The 21855-nt window shown below is 41.9% G+C and overlaps 1 protein-coding gene across 3 annotated transcripts in view; it reads left to right on the forward strand.

Moving 5' to 3' along the window:
- The first annotated feature begins 10012 nt into the window (after positions 1-10012).
- ELMOD1 (ELMO domain containing 1) overlaps positions 10013-21855 on the forward strand; it is a 46461-nt gene continuing 34618 nt past the window's right edge. For 2 of the 3 annotated variants that reach the window (XM_075082308.1, XM_075082319.1), the window contains exon 1: positions 10206-10290. The gene's annotated coding sequence lies outside the window, so the exon portion shown is untranslated. Of the gene's footprint in view, positions 10130-10205; positions 10291-21855 lie in introns of those variants that run through there. The other variant, XM_075082330.1, reaches the window with a different exon arrangement.

Raw genomic sequence — 21855 nt, forward strand, 5'->3', positions numbered from 1 at the left:
AAAATTGCTTTCTGGGAGAGAGAACAGACTCACAGCATATTTTTTTCTTTAAATATCTCTGCATGATTAACATTGGTCAAGAATTTGTGATGCATATTGCAATAACATTTCCTTTGCAAAGGCATAAAGATTTTACTTCTATAAACAACATTTTTACATATGAAAATTCACCAATTAAAAGGAAGACAGTTAAAGCCTGGTTATGGGGTTTTTAATACAAGTTTATTTTGGTCAAACCAGAATGGTTATTCCCTTTATAATGTAAGGCCCAAAGCACTCTACAGTTCCTTCTCATGCAAGATAACACGGGTACAGACTCCTCCTACAGATACCACGTGCTTATTGACCACAAATAAAACTACATCTCCATGTGGTTAACAACATTGTCTCTGACTAACCCACAAAATAGTTAACAGAAGTGGGGATTCAAATACATTTACATTTGATGTTAATATAATCACTGATAAAAAGTGCTTTGGGAAAAATATTAATATTTCTAAAAAATTCTTATAATGATAGTATTTTGGTTTTAAAATTCAGGAAATATTCTAGTTTGAAATTAAGTTTTCATAGTTCTCATAGGCAAAAAAAAAAAAATAATGGCCCTGGCTCTATTTTTTTAATTGATAACCAGGAAATATATTTTCTAAAGCAGAACATCATGCCCCCATTTACTCATGGGTGAGAAATAAAATGCTGCTGACTTTTCCCAGGAGCAAATTACAATACTCACTAGGCTGTTAGCTCTTTTATCTTTGCCACATTCCTAGGAAGAGTCAAGACATTTGTCTATTCCTTCTAATTACCCACCCACTTCATATGATGGTAAGTAAATGCTTCTGTTTCCTTCAAAAAAAACTAGAGGTTACTGGTCTGTAGGCGAAAAGACAATGGTACTCCCTTTTATACCAATGCAAGCCAAGCTGTGCTTTAGCCTAATGTGATCACACTGGATTTCCATCACTTTCAAACCCAATTAAAAGAAAATCACAGGAAGGTAGTAGGATTTGCTGTATCAAATTTCTTGATTTAAGAAGCTGCAGTTTAAGAATCATGACAAATAGGATATATTTCAGGATAGCAGTTTGTTACAGAAATAAGAAAAAACCTCTTAGCATAGAATTCGGCTCAAAATTACCCATGACTAAAACTGTAGAGGAGTACCGTAGTAAACGATGAGACACAAGATTAATTGTTTTAGGATAGCATTCATGTGGTAGCTAAGGATTTGACAAATATCTGTTGACCTGAATTCAAAATGTGCTACTGCTGCTGCTTGCAATAGTAAGATTCTCCATAACAAACCCATGCAATGCCAAAGGCTTATATTTTTCAGGAAGATAGCAAGGCTTGCTCTGTGCTGCATGTCATTTTGATTCTGCATTTGCGCTGTTCAATGCTAGATTTTATATTTCTTTCTGAAAAAGAAAAACAGCCTTAAAAAAACTTTGCAATTGCGTAAGACCAAAAAGGGGCATGAGCAATCTAGGCCCTGGCAAAATCAATGGGAGCTGTGCCAGTTATTACAATTAAGGCAGGTTTTATCCTTATTTTCAAATACTAGCAAACAAAAATGTTTTATTCTCAAGAGACTTAAAACATCAAGTAATATCAGTATGCTTTCTGATTTCTAAGCTTTAGGCTACACGCTCTTGATACCTCCAAGCTTTTTTCCACAAACATAAGGCTTTGGACTACGTTTTTTTTCCCTTTCCTTTAATAAAAGCTCAAAATTTCCTGAAATCTCTGGACTCAAGGCACCAGAACTTTAAAAGATGCATTATAAATAGCATAAATCTCACTACAAAATTGTAAGATTTGGCAACACTGGTTTTGTGGCACAAATGCATGATTATTGGCAGGATCACTTCCATTGTTACCAGGTACAATCCTTTTGTGAAGAAAGTTTCTTCGGCACAACAACACAACTTTTTCTGAGCAGGCAGATTTCAGTTCTGTGCTGGGACAGCTACATATCTTGAGCACTTCTGCTATGCCATGAGATTACATTAATGCAATATAAGCATGTTTTATCAGAGCGGGGAGGAACAGTTTTAACTTCTGTTGTCAGATACAGTGCAAAGGTGTGCCTACATTGTTGGATCACCATTAATATCTCACTAGAACTGGGAGCACAATTCTGTAGGCTTCAATAAACAGATCTTCTTTGATCCCTTCCTGCAGAGTCCTCAGAAAATTATTCCTGTGAACTTTCAGGAACAAGACAGAAATTTCTGTAGTTATGATGTGCATGCCACACGTGAAGACCTTTCGTTGTCGGTACTGCCAGCCCAAACCTCCAGCTCTTGCAAGGTTCCTACAATACGGGCACACAGATGTCAACAAACAGATATTTTCACCATTTGATTAAGGAAGAATCTAAGAGATGTAAATTCCCTAGGCACAATTACTGGAAAGCATAATATCCATGAAGATCCACTAAAAGCTCCCGAAGCAGCTCCTGATATGCTGTCTCCTGCCAGCTGTTTTCTGCTCACATAAAACCTCTCAATGAATGGTCGCCAGCCTTCAAAGTCCCACATGCACCAATTCCAGGCAAATCATACATTGCAGGCGATCATTTTGTCCTCAGTTTTAATTTCTAAATTTTCTCTGGCCATAAGCAACCTTGGAGACTTAGAGCTTTAAATCTTTACAAAGCCGTGCCTTGTCTGCTGTAAGAATACTACTGACATTTCCACGCTGTAGAGCAAGGGGCCTCCTGCAGTTAGGAGCAATGGGCCACTGTCAGGTTCTCATCAAGCTCTATGCACTTCTATCATCACACTTTTATTTGAAACTACTATAAAACTACAATACTACATGGTAGGCCCACGGACCATCTACCAGAGGCTTGGAGATTATTAAATCCATAAATCACTGCTGGAAACACTTTTCTTAAAAAAAATCCTGAATCATCTGTTGGTTCTCTGAGGAACAGGAACTGCTGCTTTCACTGTCCGGGTGACTCTTTCTCTGCAATTCAGGCAAAGTCTAGGGAAGATCTTGTGGCAGTTTAGTACGCTTTCCAGGGTGACAGGAAAGTAATAGGAAGTACTGGAAGAACAATACAAAATATTGATTTCTCTCCAAATCACTGAACCCATCAACACATGGTTTAGTTTAGCCTTGAAAGCAATGTTGTTAGAAAGATTCAGACAAAATATTTCTGTTTTCTCTGGCACAAAGGCTGAAAATTGTCATCTCTTCCTCAAAGCCTGCGTATACTTTACGTTCTCTTCTTGCTCTTTATGCCTGCTTTCCATGATGAGGCAGGAAATATTTTTTTTTTTTAAATTACTGATTGAATTATATTATTCTCTTCTGGCCCTACTGTCAAAATCTTACACTAACCTGGCAAAACCCAGTTCTGTCGCAAGCAATTAGGATTTGGTAGGCGTTCAGAAAGCAGTGCGTCCCTACACAGGGATCCTCCCCGATATCTACACTAGACAAGCAGTCTGCCTTCCTGCATATCCTTGGAAACCATAATTTCTCACAGTTACCCTTCAGGACATTAAAGTATCATAAGGGCAATCATGGAATATCAGGCAGTGAATTTGTCTACTTCATAAATCAATACATTTTTAAGGCTACAGTGCTTGCAGTCCAGACAATCTGCAAAGTTAATTTTTAAAGACGTAGTATTGTTTACGTACAGAGAACTAAATATTGGATTTCCATCATAAGTTAGATCCTCAGTGCCTCCAGTGAGACAATATTGCAATGTATTCCTTAGACTGGGACTCTATCCTTTCAGCCCATTTTAGGCATCATCTCAGGAGGTGTCATTAGCTGTTGCTCATGCAATAGATTCACCTTCTTTGGAAGAAGAATAGCTGTGCATCTATAAGTTAAAACTTTCTACATGAAAACATGGTAAGTTTCTTGGGTGACCCCACTTGCTGCTCTTGTAATACAGTTTTCTTTGACTTCTCTGAATCTGTACGCATACTCAACACATCTGAAAAATAGAAGTTGTAAGTTTTTCAACTGAATAGGCCAAAAAAAAAACGATGCATCCGAACTTAGCGGAAATTTTATTACAAGCACCATTTCTCCGTGGCTCCGTTTGCCAATCTACATGGTATTTACATAAATATTTACCCAAGTCGCCAAGGATTGTGAATCTTCATGAATCATTGTTTGTGTAACACTTTGTAATCCTTGAATGAAACATAGCATATGCATTCAGAGTATGGATCTGATTAATGGCAGAGGATAATAGAAAAGAATAGATAAAAATGATCACATTTTTTTCCCCCTTGTTCAAAATTGATTTCAGATAAATTCTCTAATACAAATGCAAATCTCTCTTTTTCACAAAGACATAGTATGGTTTGTACACATCTTAGTGAAGAAGATTAGGACACCATCTGATGCTCATGAGCATATGCAAGTTTGTTCACTTTTATTAAGATTAAAAAGCAGGCATTGTTTGCATATAGTATTTGAAATTCATGTCTACGTCACTTTACTCTTTCTATATAGAAATATCAAACAGAATTTTTAAAATTAAAACGTTATAACATTAAATGCTCTTAATTCATACGTAGACAAAGTCCTTTCTGGCAAAATTCTTTGCTTCAAGAGATGGGTAACTAAATGAGCATACCGGCTGCTTCACTTCGCTGTCATCTCTCAACGGCTATGTGAGTAAGCCTGACACAATTGATCTCTCATGTTATCATCATCTACACGCTTTTGTTATTGTCTCCTGTGTTAAACTTTACGGCGGCGTCAGTCAAAGGAAAATGAGTGAAGTGTGACACTCTAAATGTACAAAATAACCAGGAGAGAGGTTTAAGAAAGGACCATATAGGTTGTGTACAGACTGCTTTAGTCGCTGTAATATCAGTGCACGAGAGCCATGTAGTACACCATCTTGTGTACTATGAAATCATTGTGATACTTTGAATAGATATAGCAGGAAAATATTTTTTAATTTGGGGATTCAGATTTCTTAAGCAAACAAAATTATAAACGTTAGAGATTGGAAATGTATTTTGCCACCCCATCCTTCTCTTCACTGCAACAGGATGGTTCTTTATAACACACTTCTATAGTGTTCTGCAGCTCAATAATAGGAATGCATTTTGCAGGGGAGGATATGTGCAGGGAAGTCCCCATACACAGGACACCCTCCTAGGAATGGAATCGGCACCTGCTTGAACGTGCATAGAGACCAAACAGGGGAGTCCCTGACTGCATCACATAACTCAGGATCACGGTTACTACGTGAGCACTGCTTGGAACGGGGAGGAATGAACTACAAACTCCAGATCCCACCCAGTAAATCCCTGTGTGGATGTACATGATTATGCAGAGTAAAAAGGAAGGGCTCATACATATGTTGTGCAGTATCAAACACAGAACAGAGATGAGAGGTCATGCTAGCCTATGAGTATCCTCAGATGAGAGGCTCCAAAAGTGCGATAATTCTTATATGTAAGCAAATCTACAGATGTTTAAAGACTCTTTCTAGATTCACATGGATCCCCAAGAGGGCCTGTTTCTGTATCTTTTATATCTTTTTTTTTTCTTATTTATTAGAAGTAAGCTATAAAGCTCCAGGCAGATATATAAAAGTTTCTGGCTATGGTGACATAGAAGACATGTACTGGGGGCACCTCTCCAGCTGCATTCGTAGTGCAGTCCAGCAGCTGGAAATTGATTTACTATAGACACCTTTCAGTACAGAGCTCGCAATAGTTAACATACCTGTCACATGATTCCTGCTCCCACTAGCAGCCTCCAAGACTCCGGATTCCTCGTCTGCAATGACCCTCACGGAAATTCTTTTCAGCAAGTAACTTACACCCCAAATGCATGTGTGCAGAACGGTGACAAGCTGTGCTCAGACAAATGCTGTGCTCCCATCTGCACTTCTACCTGAGTGTCCCGTTTACCTGGACCATATAGCACCTCCCAGAAGATTTAGCCTGATGCTTGCTTGATGACATCCTACCCCGAAGGTAATCTGAGCTTGATTATTCTTTGAACATCTTGACAAAAGCTGTAGTTAGCATCAGACTAATTACATCATTCTTTTGTCATCTGCTTACTACTGGCTTTGGAAAGTCTACATTTCACCACATACCAGTGTTTGGTCATTTCATACAGAGGTCTAACACCAAGATCCTGTACAGTTTCATATAAACATATAGGTTCCAAATGACGAGAGGTGTGATGCCTTTTCCTATGGAGTGAGGGCAGATAGCTGTTTAAACTAAAATCAGACTTCATGTGTTCCAGTAGGCGAGAGTACTAGGAGAAAGGTATAGCTTTTTTAATGCAAAGCTTTTTCCCCACAAGCAAAAATGTTTCATCAGCTCACTTCAAGTAATAACAAAACACAGCAGCTGGTCTTGCAGTACTTAATCCACTATTGTTCCTTTGCTATCACAAGTATCATACTTACCAGTATGCTTCCATTATGGCTATTTTCTTTTAAATGCACAGCATTGTCACTAGTTGCCTAATGTATTATGGTCTCTTAAATCACACCTGGGTTAATAGATCCTGGAGATAAAAGCTAAGGAATAAATAAAAAAAAAAATTTTAAACTTCTAACTTACTCACAGGTCTCAGGAAAAGCAGCCTAAAGGCAAGGGTGTGGTTTATCACACCCTGATAATGCCCAGCTGGCAAAAAGGTCCCCTGTTGCCCAGGGCAGGTGAGGAGGATTGAGAGAAGCCTGAGAAGGTTTTAATTTGTGCTGAGAGTAGCCTGTCTTATCTTGAGTGCAGTGTAACCAGGTTGATGATCTGGACTATAGATTTTGAAAACTCAGGTAAGAAAGTTCCTTATGTAAGTTGGTGGGTCTTGGTTTTATTTCTTCCTTATCTGTCCTTACTACAACTTTTAAGACTATTCTAGGAGTACTAGGATTGTTTGGTAAAGTGTATTCCTTCTCTTGTTTGCTTTATGTAAAAGAATACTAGTATAGCTAAACTTTTTTTTCACCATCTGTATTGTCACAAAATGAAAAATGTTATTTGTTAAAAAGAAAACAAAATAATACTATGAAAACATAAATTAAAATGTAACTCCTTATGGTGCATTTAATGATGCATGGGTGGCATGTCTTCTGAGAAAAGTGCTTGATGGTGTCAAAACACATTAGGTTCTTCCCAAGGGCACAGCGTGTGTACTCCTTATCAGTCATGTCCTTATCAGTAAATTGTGCAACAAGAGCTTCCACCCAAAATAATGAGGGACTTGAGCTTTTGATTTTTCACCAATATCTGAGTTAGGCATGTTGCTATCTGCTGTTTTTTGCTGCTCCTGTCACTTTCTTTCCAACACTGAATTAGTCATGCAGGTGACCTTGCTGGTTTTCATTGTGCACAGCAGGCTGTATGAGCTATTGCTGGAAAAGTGTGACATTGCTCAACTAGTGGGGTCCTGTATCTATTTTTTCTAACATGTTTTTCACTGCTGCATCTAAATACAGGCTGTATTTCTGTTGTAACACGCAATTTCCTTCATTTGCCATAAGTAAAAAATAATTATGCTGTTAAAAGGGAAGTACAGCATAATAAAATGTTCTCTAACTGCTTATAATCAAAAGAGCTGGGAGCTTTTTAATCCAGGCTCCTGTTAGCTTTAAAATGCTGTTTTCCCTCAACTTTCCATAAAAACAATGATGCTGAACATAGGAGGCATAGTAATCTGGGTAACTTCATCCCAAGATATTGAGTGAATGAGTATAATGAACTGCAACTTGATAACAAGGGACTTGCAAATATCCAGTCAGGTCTGAGATGGCACTGCATGACTGCAGTGTAGCTAGGTTCTACTGCTCAATTCCAGAGAACAGGCAGGAGGCCCCCTGGAAACTCCAAACCCATTGGTCTGATCCCCTACATTTGCTATAACAGTAAGGGACTAGAGTCAATGAGCCCTTCCAGCTTATTTTTCAAAGTCTTCCACACTTGTGGACAGGCGTATGGCATTGGGGAAAGTCGGGCTATTTCTGTAACGTGGACCTGGCTTTTCATGCTCATGATGCGTCTTGCAGAATGTTGTGGTTTAGCCCCAGTCAGTGACCAAGCACCTCATAGCTGCTTGCTCACCTCCCCCCCCCCCCCCCCCCAGTGGGATGGGGGAGAGAATCTGAAGAGCGAAAGTGAGAAAACTCCTAAGCTGAGATAAGAACAGTTTAATAATTGAAATAATAATAACAAATTGTAATGAAAAGGAAAACGAGAGAGAGAAGCAAAACACAGGAACAACAAGTGATGCAACTGCTCACCATCTGCAAAACGGTGCCCAATGCGTCCCCAAGCAGTGATCGCTGGCCACAGGCCAACTCCCACCAGTTTATATGCTGAGCATGATGTCATATGGTATGGAATATCCCTCTGGCCTGTTTGGATCAGCTGCCTCGGCTGTGCCCCCTCCCAGCTTCTAGCAAGGGTGGGAAGCTGGAAAAGTCCTTGACTAGTGTAAGCACTAATTAGCAAGGACTAAAACATTGGTGTGCTATCAACACCAGTCCCATCTTAAATCTAAAACAGAGCACTATGCCAGCTACTGGGAAGAAAATTAACATATCCCAGCTGAAACCAGGACACAATTACGAATTAATTGTCTCACAAAGCTCTGTTCCCAAACTTATTTTGGGAAGCATTACTGAACTCTGCTCTTGAAGTCCCTGAAAAGTTCCTCAATACTGGGTTTAATCTGTTAGGAGATGTAGGGACTTGCAGTGGTGGTTCCAACCAAGTGATAGAGCAGTCCCCGGCAGGCTCAGGAGCTGAGGGTAAGGATCTGTGTGTGTGAGAAGGGCGAATTGGTTAGGGTATAGAAATTAGAAAGACTGTCATAATGCAGGAGCCAGGAGAAAGAACTAGTCTTCTAGTTGCAGTGATACATGGAATTAAGCTTGAAACCTAATTTCACTGTGCAAAACATGAGGCAAAAAGGAGATGCAGTAGTAAAGCTGCAGTCTGATACCCATCATTTAGTGGGTTCCTTTGCGCATCAGACCTTGGCCATAGCAGAGGCTGCTGAGGCCCAGCCCTGCCATTCAGTCAGCCCTGCAGATCACAGCAGCTGCCAGCCAGGTGTGTCGGGCATGCTGGTGTCAAGACGTGGAAGAGGGACTTCATAGCTCTAGCTAGGAGGATGAAGGAGCAGCCTGCTTTGCCTTGAGTGTGAGATAGGAACACCATTTCCTAGTCATTAAATGTTTAACTTGGTGAACCTTGTGTTTTTACTGTACTCCTTGAATATGACAGTTGATTATGGGATCAAAATGACTGAAAAAGGAGATCAGAAGAAATTAAATCATGTCCCTTTAACAGGCACGCAGAAAGCTATTTTCAGGTTAGGCATAGAAAACACTTTTGAAAATCCTAATTAACCTCTTTTCCAAGGACATCTAAAACCCAAGACTATTGGGCATTGTGGGGATGCCAGTGTAGCCTGACAGCCTGCTTACAGCTTCAAAGGAACATCTGGACAGATGCATGCAGCAGTAGGGACGAACAGAAACACAGACTGTGCCCACTGGCAGCAGTTACAGCACTGGGCAGTGATTCTGTGGCTGCTTCAGACAACAGGCATTATTCTCTTGGAGGGGAGAGTCATGTAAATAGACTGGCATGCCTGTGATCCTGATGAGCAGATTTAAACTTTGAAGATTAAAAGCCTTCAGTATATGCTGCCGGGGAAGAAGGGCCGCGGGTCTCCTTGGTGGGTGGGATGGGATACTGAGGCAGGACGCTGCCTCGCTGACACCGCCCCAGCTGGCCGAGACCGTACCTGTACCCCTGTGGCCGGGCTTCCCTTCAGCGCAGACAGGTATCGCCTTTCCTCGGCAGGCGCGGGGAGGAAAGCATTTTGGGACCAGGGAAGGTCGAAAAGGGAGGAGAGGTGCAGCACCGGGGACCGCTGGCACCTTCCCCTCCCCTGGGGCGGGATCGGGCCCCGCCGCACCCCTCTCCCCCGCGCTCGCCAGTAGGCGGCACCGCCACCCGGCTTCCTCCTCCTCCTCCTCCTCCTCACCTTCGCCGAGTGACCCAGATCGCGGCGGCAGCACCGCGCCCGCCCGGCGAGGAGGGGAGCGCCCGGGACGGCGGCTTCGCTGCGCTGCGCCGCGGGGATGTAGCGGCGGGGAGCGGTGAGTGCGCGGCGGCGGCGGGCCGGGGGTCGCCTAGCGACGGGAGGCGGCTCCGGGCATCGCATCGCAGCCCCTGCGCTGCCCGCCCCCCTCCGCCCGGCCGTGGGAGCGAAGTTTTACCCCTGTGAATGCGGGGACTCCCCCTTGGAAGACCTTGCGGCGTAAGGAAATTGGGGGGACGCTGGGTGGGTTGCGCGTTTTCTGTTGTTGATTTTGTTTTTCTTTTTAACGCCTCTGTAGCCGGCGCGGGGGCGGCTGGCGGAGGCCGGCGCTGGGCGGCAGCCAGGTGCCCGGCTCTGCGGCTCCGCAGTGGGCTCCGCGCCTGCCCCTCAGCCCGCCCTGCCCGGGGCCGCCGGCCGCGCTCGCCCCGCCGCGCAGCTGCGCGCAGGTCCGCGGGCTCCGCTTACACCGACGTGTGCGCACGATAATGGTGATCTGTCTTCTTTCTTTATTCATGGCACTCTCTTCTTCCCTGCCTCCCATTCATCCCCCCCCGCATGGTCATTGTGTATTGAAGTTACACTCGCTCCTGAGTTAACTCTGGGATCGGTGTCTGTAGCCTCTTATGTTTCTCTTTGTCCTCACCGTTTCTGCTTTTCTTACCGGTTCCATGAAAATAGCTAAAGCAGCGTATGTCAGAATGGGGGCGGGAGGGGGGCGAAGAACAACACCTTTGCCCCAATTCAGTCAACTCAACAGCGAGATCACAAGAAGCTGGTTTTTTATGACAAAGACGTTTGAAAAAATGGAGCCATTTAGAAACGGAAAGAAATTTATTTTGTGGCTTGCATGCTTACTTAATTCAGGTTTTCTTTCTTCTCTCTTCTGCCCCTGCCCCCTGCTATCCTAATTTATCGTAAAATGAAGTAGAATAGAAGAAATGACATCTCTTAAATCCTGCATCATCCCTATGTGCTACAGCAAGCTTACTCTTTGCCTTCTGTTTCTAACATTTTCTTATGCATTTTTAAAGAACATTATTTTGTACTGGTAAATCCTTGAATAGTTGAAGCAGTTGAGTGTGCTTGTGATAAGAACTTCTTGTCTCCCTAAGATGAGAATAGCAAAAGCCTTGTTATGTGCAGTAATTTGGTAGGTATTGCATACTTATATCTATGTAGCATATTTAGCAAAGCGCAAGTACAGAGACTTACTGATTTGAAGGAGAGCCTGCTTTTCTCTGACTTTCTTAAAAAATATGGACCACTGTGTTTCCAAACTGAACAGGTGGAGTTACATCTAGAAATATCTTTTGACTTGTTCAATTCTCATAATTTGCGTGTCATTTTAAACATTATTTCAAGTAAAACTAGTACAAAACCACATTGCTGTAACAATCAGCTTATCACCAAGCCTAATAGATGCTCGGAGACAGGAAGCCTATGGCTTTCAGGAGTGAAATCATGTGACAGCATCAGATGCTGGATGTATCACTCTAGACAGAAAACTGGCAGAAAATACTTCCAGGAAAGGACTAAGTGATGGAAAAATCATGAAACAGAAAACATTTGTTAACTTTCCTGCTGGTTCACTTGATATACAGTAAAATGTGTTCTGCTAGTGTAAAAACCTGCTAGGGGTAAGCACATAACTAAAGTGTCTATGAATCCTTTGCCTGCTCATCTCTTGTGATGCTGTCGCATGGCTAATAAAACCCTGTCTCATTAGCCGTGCTGACACTTGTGAACCCAAGAATTTCCTCCGATCAAACATCTTTCTGTTGCCTTTGCCAGAGAATTACAGCCCCTTGAGCTATGCTGTACTTAAGCAGGGAAGCTTCAGGACTATGGTGCTTTAGGTGGTTATTTTGTTATCTCTCATCTCCCTGTGCAAACAGAGTCTTGCTGCTGCTTGCAGTGATGGAAGCAGAGAAAATACTGTTGCACAAATGTTGGTGAGCGTAGGACTCCAGACTGCTGCCAGTATTTAAAGCGTCTTGTATTTTAAAGCTGTCCGGAGAATTTGTACTTACAGTTAAGCTGTGATCAGCTGTAACCAATGTTAACAAAAATTCCGTTTAGTTGTACGGACAGGGCATAAGTGCTCTACAGAGCCAGGCAGGCTTTATTTTTCCCAAGGGGTCATTTGAAGTGTTAGGACAAAATTGCAAGACGAGCAAGCTTGGACTGCCTGGAGATCAAATCTTGTTGGATTTAATGCCCTTTGGCTCAGACTTCTTTTAACGAACATCTGCTCAGCCGCCTTGATTGGAAACTTGTTTTATTTGACATTCTTTGGAAATCTTTTGCTCAGTCACATAGGCCAAAAGACTGCATATCAAATATGTTACCCTCCTTGAAAGCAAGCTTTGGGAAGGAGGCAAGAAGAGTAAACTCCAGGGTAGGGTTTGCTGGAATACTGAGAAGGAAGCCAGAGATTCCAGTCAGGAAAGAAGGATAAAGTAAGGAAAAATAAAATTAAAAATGAGACTGATGTAAAGAAATGTGGAGAATGGTTGTGGTAGTGCAAGACTGAGGCTATGATTCGGGCTTGCATCCTCAGCGGCTGTATAACATGATATGAGCTCAGCCACATAACTGAGCTCGAGTGATGCCCTGTGCTGCACCACAGGATTTGCCAAGCCTGAGCCTGAAGTGGAAGCACTAGTTCCTGCCAGGTGGTGGGAAGAGTAGTCTGACAGCAGAGGCTGCAGGAGCAGCTTCCTGAGTTGCTTCTCAGTGGTACATGGGACTGCATGAGCACTCCTGCTTTGCCTTAAAAAAAAGTATTTTAGTGGTAAACTGACCTGTTTGACTTTGCCTTGAAACAAATTATGGGTATGTTTACGCTAGTGTTTTGGCTTGCCTCCAGCCTGAGTATCCAACACATCTTCTGAAGACCTTCTCCAGTTGCCTTGTTGTGGAGCAATCTTGCTGCAAGAGACCTGAACTCTCCCAATGAAACTAAACCAGGAGTCCTGCACTGGGACCACTCCCAGTCAGTTACTGAGTCTTGCGTGAAAGATATTGGTTTCTTAAAAGTACCTCTTGGCTGTAACCAAGTGAGCAGTTCTCATCCACTTTAGTATGAAACCAGTTAAGAGCCCCACACCAAGTTTGTTAGCTTCAAACATTTCTGGCAGTTCATTCTGGGTGGTGTGTCCCACTCCCCTGCAGAATAGTAGCAAACACCTCTTGGCTTTCTGTTACAGATGAAAAGGCCCTTCAAGAAGAGAAGTTTCCAGCACATATGGTAGGTATAGTCCCTGAGTGGAACCAAGTGGTTGGGTGTGATGTTTTACACGTGTCCCAGTCTGTCTGCAGATCCTCAGGCTGAGCACTCCATCCTGGTTCAGCCAGCTACAGTCACAGATGTACAAAGGAGCCTGGAGAGTAGGAGAAATATAATTGGTGAAAAGACTGGAATCGAAGACAATGAGTAGATTGAGCAGGTGAAATTGCAGCTTGTTAGAGTGGATTTAGGAGGTACAGGATACTGTGGTCCTCATGAGCATATCTATGGGAAACTGCATACCTGTCAGCTCTCCCCTCCCCGATGGTGTTGTACCTAGAATTACTTCAAAGGCATTTTTAGGTCTTAATATAAATGTCTACACTAATGTTTTTAGCTGAGGTAGAGAGTGTGGTTTTTTTTGAAGCAAATGTCCCAGTTGTCCCTGCCTTTTTGTTCTTCAACTCACTTTGTGGACTAGTCTTCAAGCACCTGAAAATAAATGGGAGGAACCATTTTGGGGAGCACACCAGTTGCAACCTGGCACTCAGTCCCAGTGGAGCTACTCCAGCATCTATATTGGGTGTTTTGTTTAAAAACAGCCTTCCCTGTTCTGTATAGTTTTAAATGCTTGGCACCATTTTTTTCCTTGGCAGAGCCACATCTCTTGGTCTGTGCTATGCACTGATGTAGCTGTAGCTCCTGTTTGGTATGTATTTTGCTTCTCCAAGGGAGGATGCTCCAGTAAAGAGGTTAAGGGACAGGACCAAATCCCATAAAATTAGTTATGTGAGTTCCTGTGTCCTGTATCATCTGCTCACAGTTAACTGAAGGTGTGTAAGGAAGTAAGGCAGTTTCTCTAAAGAATACTTATTTAGGACTCTGTATGACTGGCTATCAATTTCACAAACATGGAAGTTATTCCTTAGCATATACACCAGCTGCCACACAAGCCCATGTTCTGTGCCTGAGTCTGAGTCTCCCAAAAGTGAACTGGTAAGTTTCCTAATGCCAAAATTTTGATGCTACTGGGACCAGCATGTTGAGGAAGGGCTCCTGTGGCCAATTCCAGATTGCACTGATAACAAATAGATGATTTGCCACTGATTTTTTCTTTTTTTTTTTTAGTAGTCTTATTTATATATTTAAACCCAAAAATAAATCCTTACCTTTTGTCATCCTCAAGGATGCTTCAGGTATTTAGACTTGTCCATGGTGTAGCAACAACTTCTTACTGCACTGATAATATTTGCACAGTTGGGTGGGTGTGCAGGTGATGGGAATTGGGCATCTTAGTACAAAGTAGTCCTGTGGTCATGGAAACTGTGGTCCTCTTCCATAGCTCATGGTAGGCAGTTATAAGAGCAAGTCTCTTATTCCCTCTCCCACTCTGCTTTCACAAACCATATCAACATTGGCTTGGGTACATGCCATCAAACAGGTTGTGCCTCCGAAACACTAAGATCAATGTGGGATTTGTTAAATTCGGGCTTGCGAGACCTTCATGCTGTTGGTGTTAAGGAAGCCTGAGGAGAACAGATGAATCGAAGGAGGAAAAGAGGCGTTATTGCTGAACCAGTTAAGGAAAGGAAAGGAGAGGAGAGATGATGGTCCCAGAGGAAGGTGTGGAAAACAGGACAACCCTTGGGCACAACTTAAGAAAAGGCCATGCAATCTGCCCCAACTATTTGGTGGAGGACCACAACAATATCTCCAAGGATCTGAGATACTCATGTTCTTATTTGAACCTTGTTTTGTCTGACCACCTATTGTTTTTATGTAACATCTTTGGAGCATTCAGGCACCAATGTGCAAGCAACATGCCCTAGAACTGCTGGATCGAGGCTTCCCTTTGGAAAGGAAAAATGTTTTGGCATTTTTCTTACACTACAAGCTGTTTTAGCTGGAGTGGCTTTTCTTCCCAAGCCCCCTTATTTATTGTGTTGTAGGGATTGTTTGAAACTTTGGGGTATATTTTTCTTTCAGAGGGGTAGTTGAATGGTGTAGCATGAGCAAGGAAGTAGTCTTGCTCTTGTGCATCTTGAACATCAGGTTAACATCATATGCAAACCAAGCAATTCAGGACTAGATCTAATGCATGAAAGATGAGATTGTGGTCACCATTCAATCAAAAAGCCAGCCAGCCAACAAAAACAACAAAACCCCACTGAATCTAGAGGAAAATTTTGCTCTGCATGTTGTGCTAGAAGATATAGGTTACCATCTCAAGGATGAGATCATTCCATGTTACCAGGAAACTTGTTTTATTTATTTTCTTTTAGAAGTTTTTCTACCTCTCACCTTACACTTATGAGGTAAAGGGTGGGGCTATAAAAAAATGTATGCCCCACTAATCTAAGTAGAAAGAGATGCTGAAGGAAGATGACTTTGTGTTACACTGTGTTAAGAATAAGTATGTTATGGCAATGCTGTCAATCATCCTGTCCTAGTTTGTATTCTTCCTGGCTCTGCTTTGTTCTTCCTGCTTGGTAATGGTGTTGCAGGAACAGTTTCCGATGGTCTTCATGTCTGTTCTTTCTGTTATCTTCCCCTGTTGTCTTCTCCCCTCTTTCCAATTTTCTGCTATCAAATCTTTGCCAGCATCCTTTTCTATCTGAGACTGGGCACTGAAAAGAAAGCAAACACCCAGTAGGACCAAGCAGGAAGTGGCAGAGGGAAGGAGAGCACTGTGGTACCTCACACTTCCCTTGCCACTGACTTTTTTCCTACTTGGTTGAGAAAGGGCATCTTGTGCAATTACCACATAAGGACAGTTCCTCGGCCATGCCTGAAAGCGTGTTTCATAAATCCTGCTTACCAGCTGGTATAACTTTATTGACCTCCAAATCATTCTTTCCATCTTTAACTTTTGCCGATCTTCATCGCCTTTTCCTTCGTCATGTTAGAGAGGTGTTTGTGTTACTGTATCCCTCCTTGCTATGAATGCCCCTGTCACCAAACTCCATCCTAGCTTTCTCTCTGCTACTTATAGAAGCAGTGCTTGATTTTGGTGCTCCTTGGAGTTAGCTTAAGCTACAGAAGAGTGAAGTGGACCTTAATACCGTCACTTTTTTACAGCTGTTCACAACCCTTGTTACTAGAAATGTAAATTTGCTAAGGTATTTGTGACTCTTCCAAGTTGAAGAGTCAGTTGGTAGCTGATGGTACGTAGGCCTGTCTGAACAACACATTTGGGAAGATGCCCTTAATGTGTTGGTTTAGGATGGTTTTTTTTAATGTGTTGCCATTCAAAAATTTTCCCTAAAGAAGGGCTTGGATCTGTTTCAACCAAAGCATGGCATCTGCAATATTTATTGCAGAAACTTAAGAAAACTTTCTGGTTTCCTTGGGCAAATAGATTATTTCTTCCACTTCTCCTCACCTCAGACTCTGGTAAAACCAGAGTAATCTACCCTGCACATGTTGTTCTGGGCAGCATGTGCATAACCAGAGCTTCCAGCAAGGTCATGTACCTGGAGCTGTCCTGGTTTCCTGCCTTCTGGGATGAAGAACATCTCACTGAGCAGCAAACAGATGAAATAGTAGGCCATGAAGTTTGGGAAAAAAAAAAAGAAGTGGGATTTTAAATTCTCTTGTCTGCAGATTAAGTATGTTGCTCACTTATTGTGGTCCCTCTGCGGATTGCAGGACTGAAGGCAGCTAACAGCTGGTGCATAACACTTGCTCTAGGATGCTCATGGTTTCACAAATGTGGTGCTTCGTGACATAATCTAACTGGATTACTGCAGGGGAGGTCATTCCTGAATCCTGTCTTAGGGAACAGTGCATCTGAAAAATTACAGAAGGACATGCGGAAACTCTCATGTACCCTCCTCTTGCATGTCTGTCTTGGAGAGCTCTGTGGAAAAGTTGTTGCTTGCATGCTAAAGTAATCTGGATGCAGTGATAGGAAAACTGAGCACCACATGGAGTAAGAATTGTGTCTGACCTTCACCAAGTTCCTGGGTAAATAAATTGCTTTATGCTCCTCTAGCCTAGAAACTTTGTCTGGCCTTTGTCCTGACATCTCTACTGTCCTTGTCTCTCTCTCTCTCTCACTTTTTTTTTTTTTTAAACAAAATAAATAAATATGAGAGTCCTTAGTTCTACACCTTTCGGGCTGAGGTGAGGTTGTATTGATTGCACAGCTGAATTAACTCTACCTGGTACAAACAAATGCAACAGATGTTGGAAAGGTAGGGGAAAGGACAGAGCAAGCATCGCTGGTGTAATTCTACTGTTGTTGCAGATCTGCGTGCAACCAATTGATAGTATGAAGTTTATTCCCTACAAACTACTGTGTGTTAGGAATTGGTAGGGCTCCAAAGCAAATCTAGACTTCCATTAATTTTGGTGGCAAGTGAATACTTGTACCCTTCTTTCATCTAGGCGATGAGATGGAAACCAAGAAGGAAAGTTAAAAGAGCATCAGTCATTCACTTTTGGAAATAGCAATTTGTTGGGTTTTTTTTTTTTCATGGAGCCTCTGCAGCAATTAGTCTGGGAGCTAACCACGCAGCCTCTTTGGATTTTATGCATCCAGTCTTGTAGGATTTATTCTAAACTTGAAGTAATGTTGCTACAAAGTGTAATGTTTTATTTAGAACAGAATTCCTTACAGTACAAGCTCTTCTATGGTGTGTCTGGAAACAGAGCAAGTAGGCCAGAAACATTGCACTGCAAGCCATGTAGGCAACACATGAGCCACCCAGATGCTGCTGCTGTTCTCCTGGGTGAACTCATCAGTGATCAAGTGAAAGTTCATGAGAAGTGGCTAAAAATGATGCCTTTTTATAATGCATGAAGGGATGGGGTGGAAGTTGCTATGAGTTGAAGGCTGTTTTCAAGCATGAGACTTCATTTTTAGCTGATACATCATCTACTCCAGCCTCTTCTGGATAAAATACACTTTCCTTACTAAGTAAAGTAGACTTGTTAAGGATGGAAACATCAGAGATGGAGACAACACGTGGATACTTCAATTCCTGTTGAAGTTAAGCATCTGATTACATTTCTAGAAGTTTACCGTACTTGGGGTGTGGAGAGCTTCCTCTGTTTTTCAACTTTGCGTTTAGTATCAGAAATAGAACGTACCCAGTGAAGAATTCACCAGTGACCTGAAGTGACTTCGTATAATTTTGCCCTCAACATCTTTCAACATTGTAATAGAGCAGAGTTAATAGAAACTTGTAAAAGTAGATTATTGCCACAGTTCTGCAATTTGTACATTTCTTTTGTTGAATTTTTGGGCTTTAGTTCACTTTAACAAGTCGGATACAGAACCATAGCTTTTTTTCTTTTAACGGGCAGAGATCAACAATGAACTGTGGAGATGCTTCTACTGTACTGAGTTTTGGTTTGATGTTAACTTTATCAAACTATGGGTTATCACTGAGTGAAAGTCTACTGAGGAACTGCTGTGTGTAGGCTGACCTAGGTGGTGTTAGAGGTAACTTGCCATGTGAGATATGACCGTAAGTTTTCTTGAACCCAAATGCAGTCCTTAGTACTGTCTCTTACAGGTATTTTAAGACCTCTTGATGCTTCCTTGTTTCTGTCTTTTATCTGTGATACTACTTACTGTTTCAAAGAGGCAGTAATGGACTGAAGTGTTAAGTTAGGAGTACAGAATTAGAGACTTTCAAAGCACTGTTCTGTGGCTTGGGGGAAGGGGGGTTTGTGCTCTCCCACCCCTGAACTCTGCTGTGATTTTAAGCTTTTATTCAGGGCTCTTTTTCTATTGCATAATTGAGTTGTATATGCTCATGCTTACAGGATCTCTTCAGACAGGACTAAAATTCAGTGAATTTTGACTTCGTGTCTAGCCTTTCCCTCACTGTACTAGTGACATTTTATGTTTCCGTATTTCAATGTGTGATGGAGATTAAGAGAGGAAAAAATCTTATTACCTGTGGCAGTGTGACTGAAGTCAAGTCTTGCTTATTAACTTCATCAATCAAGTGTGACATTTTGTGCCAAGACTTTCTTCTAAGGGATGCTTGAAGTTGAATACAGCCTTGTCTTGGGCACACAGGAATCAAAATACTCCTCTGTACTGAGATGGGAAACTGAGCTCACACAAAATAGGCATCCACTGTTGATCTTTGAGGTGGGTCCTGCCAGCGGCTGCATTTGTTGGTGTCAGGCAAAGCCGCTCCTGAGCTAACACAAAGTGCTTTTGAGCTCCATGGAACTGGAGTTTGAGGTGACCTGTTCCTGGGAGCCTTTTCAGCAACAGGGCTGTTTCCCAGGATATCTTCTGAGTTGGAGAGGTCTACGCACTGTTCTTGCTGTAACATTCAAAGACCTATAAATGACTATGCTGTAACTGAGATGGTTAAAGATCCTCTGTTTTTACTAGGTTTTAATATACATTTTAAAGTGATTATTACTCTACCTTTGAGCATGAATGCAAGTTGGAAGGTGCAAGTAGGTATGTGTCTATTCCATGGGATAGCCTGATAAACAATACTTGCTGAGAATTGGAATGGTTTGACCAACCTTGAGTCCTAGAGTCATTGGGGTTTTATTTGGGGTTTTGTGTGTTATATTGATACTGGCAGGATTCTTGTAGCCTCTTATTCTTGAATTGTAAGTCCCTTAAAATGGCTTGTTTATGGTCAGATTGAATGGTGGAGGCTTTCAGGTGGGAGGCATGGGGAGAGATGAGGTAGAGGGAATAATCTTGTTCCATCTTCAAGCTAAGCTTGTTTTGTGGCAAACACTTCAAATTATACAGGGTGTTAGTGAGAAGTTAGTAGCTCTTAAACTAATAAAATAATAAGGACTTTGGCAGTTTGTTGTACAGAGTACGTGGTATTGCTGATGATATCTGAAATCTCCCCATAAGAGTGGCTGTGGGGGAAGCAGAGAATCAAAGGCTGGAAGTGGCCTCAGAGAGTCTCCAGCCCAACCTCCTGCTCACAGCAGGGTCAGCTCTGAGGTCAGCCTTCTCAGGACTTCATTCAGTTGGGGCTTGAAACATTAAAGGACGGAGACTGCACAATCTCTCTAGTCAACCTCTGCCACTGTCTGACTGTCCTTTTGAGAAAAAAATTTGCCCTATGTCTAGGCTGAATTATCTCCTCTTTAAGTTTATGCCTGTTTTTTACCTTGTTGTGAAGAGTCCATCTAAAACTTCTGATGACCTCTTTGCGGATCCTGGAGGTGCTGTTAGGTCCCCCCAAAGCTGTCCCTGCCCCAGGCTGAACAAACCCATCTCCCCCAGCCTCTCCCTCATCATCTCAGTGGCCTCTGCTTAACTCTCTCCAGTTTATTGGTGTCTTTTGTGTATTGCTGCAGCCCAAACCTAGACAGTCTAAATGTGATCCAAAGAGTGCTGAGTAGAGGAAGATAATCCTTTCCCTCAATCTACTTACTGGCTCTGCTTGCGTTCAGGCAGCCCACGGTGTTGTTGTCTGTCTTTGCATACTGCTGGCTCGTGGCCAGCTTGCTATCCACCAGGACCTCAAGGGACATTTCATAACGTGTACCAGCTATTCTTCCCCTTTTTAAATCTAGTTATTGCACATTGGTGTTCAGGATAGTGAAGCAGTAACACTTCCATCAGAAAAAAAAAGAAATATACAATAGCAAGACAATTTTTGTGACATAAGGCTCAAGAATGTTGTCCTTCACAAATAAATACGTGTAGGCTTTTGAGGCAAGTGAGGGATAGGTGGCAACCCAGGATGATACTGGAAAGAAAAGTTGCAACCTGAAATCAACATCATGATGGTAGTTGGTGGCATTCAGCTCAGAAGAACCTACTTTGAAATTGTAACAACTAAACCTAAAAATAAATGATTTTTTTTCCCCTCTGTGCTCAAGATGACTGAAGCAATTACTGCCTTCTATTTCAAACATGTCCTTTTTTTTTTATTGAGGAGGAAAGTTTGGATGAATGGTAATCTAATGATCCACATAAAGTCTTATATTCAGCCTGCTCATCTTAACCGTTCTGATGATTTGTCTCTTCAGCACAGCTATTATTTCTTTAGAATATAAACCTTCTAAAAATATTTGCAATATGCCAGGTGAGTCATTAGCTTGCAAGACAAATGTTGTGAAGAAAACTAGCTTGGTTTTATATTTTACTCTGCAAATATGGTGATTTATATTAAATACTACAGCTGAGGGAAAAAGTTGTATCTGTAGCTTTCTTGAAGACAAAGAAAACCCTCAGCTTCAGATAAAGAAGTGACTTTTTAAGGCTTACTCTTCACTTCTTGTAGCCTCCAGCAACTGTTAACCTTTCAAATTGATGCATGTTTTGTTATATTACTTAAAAGATCATAAAAAGCCACAAAAATCCAAATACTTAATGTTTATTTAAGGAATGCTTCATTTATATTTTGAGAGAGATCTTGCAATACTATCGCTGTTCTATGCATTTGTAGTAGTACTGGCTCTCTTCCAAGAAAAGTTGCAGTTAGTTTTAGGAGGAGAAACTGCTGTCTGGTTTAAGATAAACTGGATGAAACAATTGGCAGTGTATGGGTGTGTTGTAGGAGGGAGGAGGAGGTTGATTTGTGGAAGTGGTGTGGTATGGGATA

The sequence above is a fragment of the Phalacrocorax aristotelis genome, chromosome 1 (genome assembly GCF_949628215.1).
Source record: "Phalacrocorax aristotelis chromosome 1, bGulAri2.1, whole genome shotgun sequence".
Classification (NCBI taxonomy): Eukaryota; Metazoa; Chordata; class Aves; order Suliformes; family Phalacrocoracidae; genus Phalacrocorax; species Phalacrocorax aristotelis.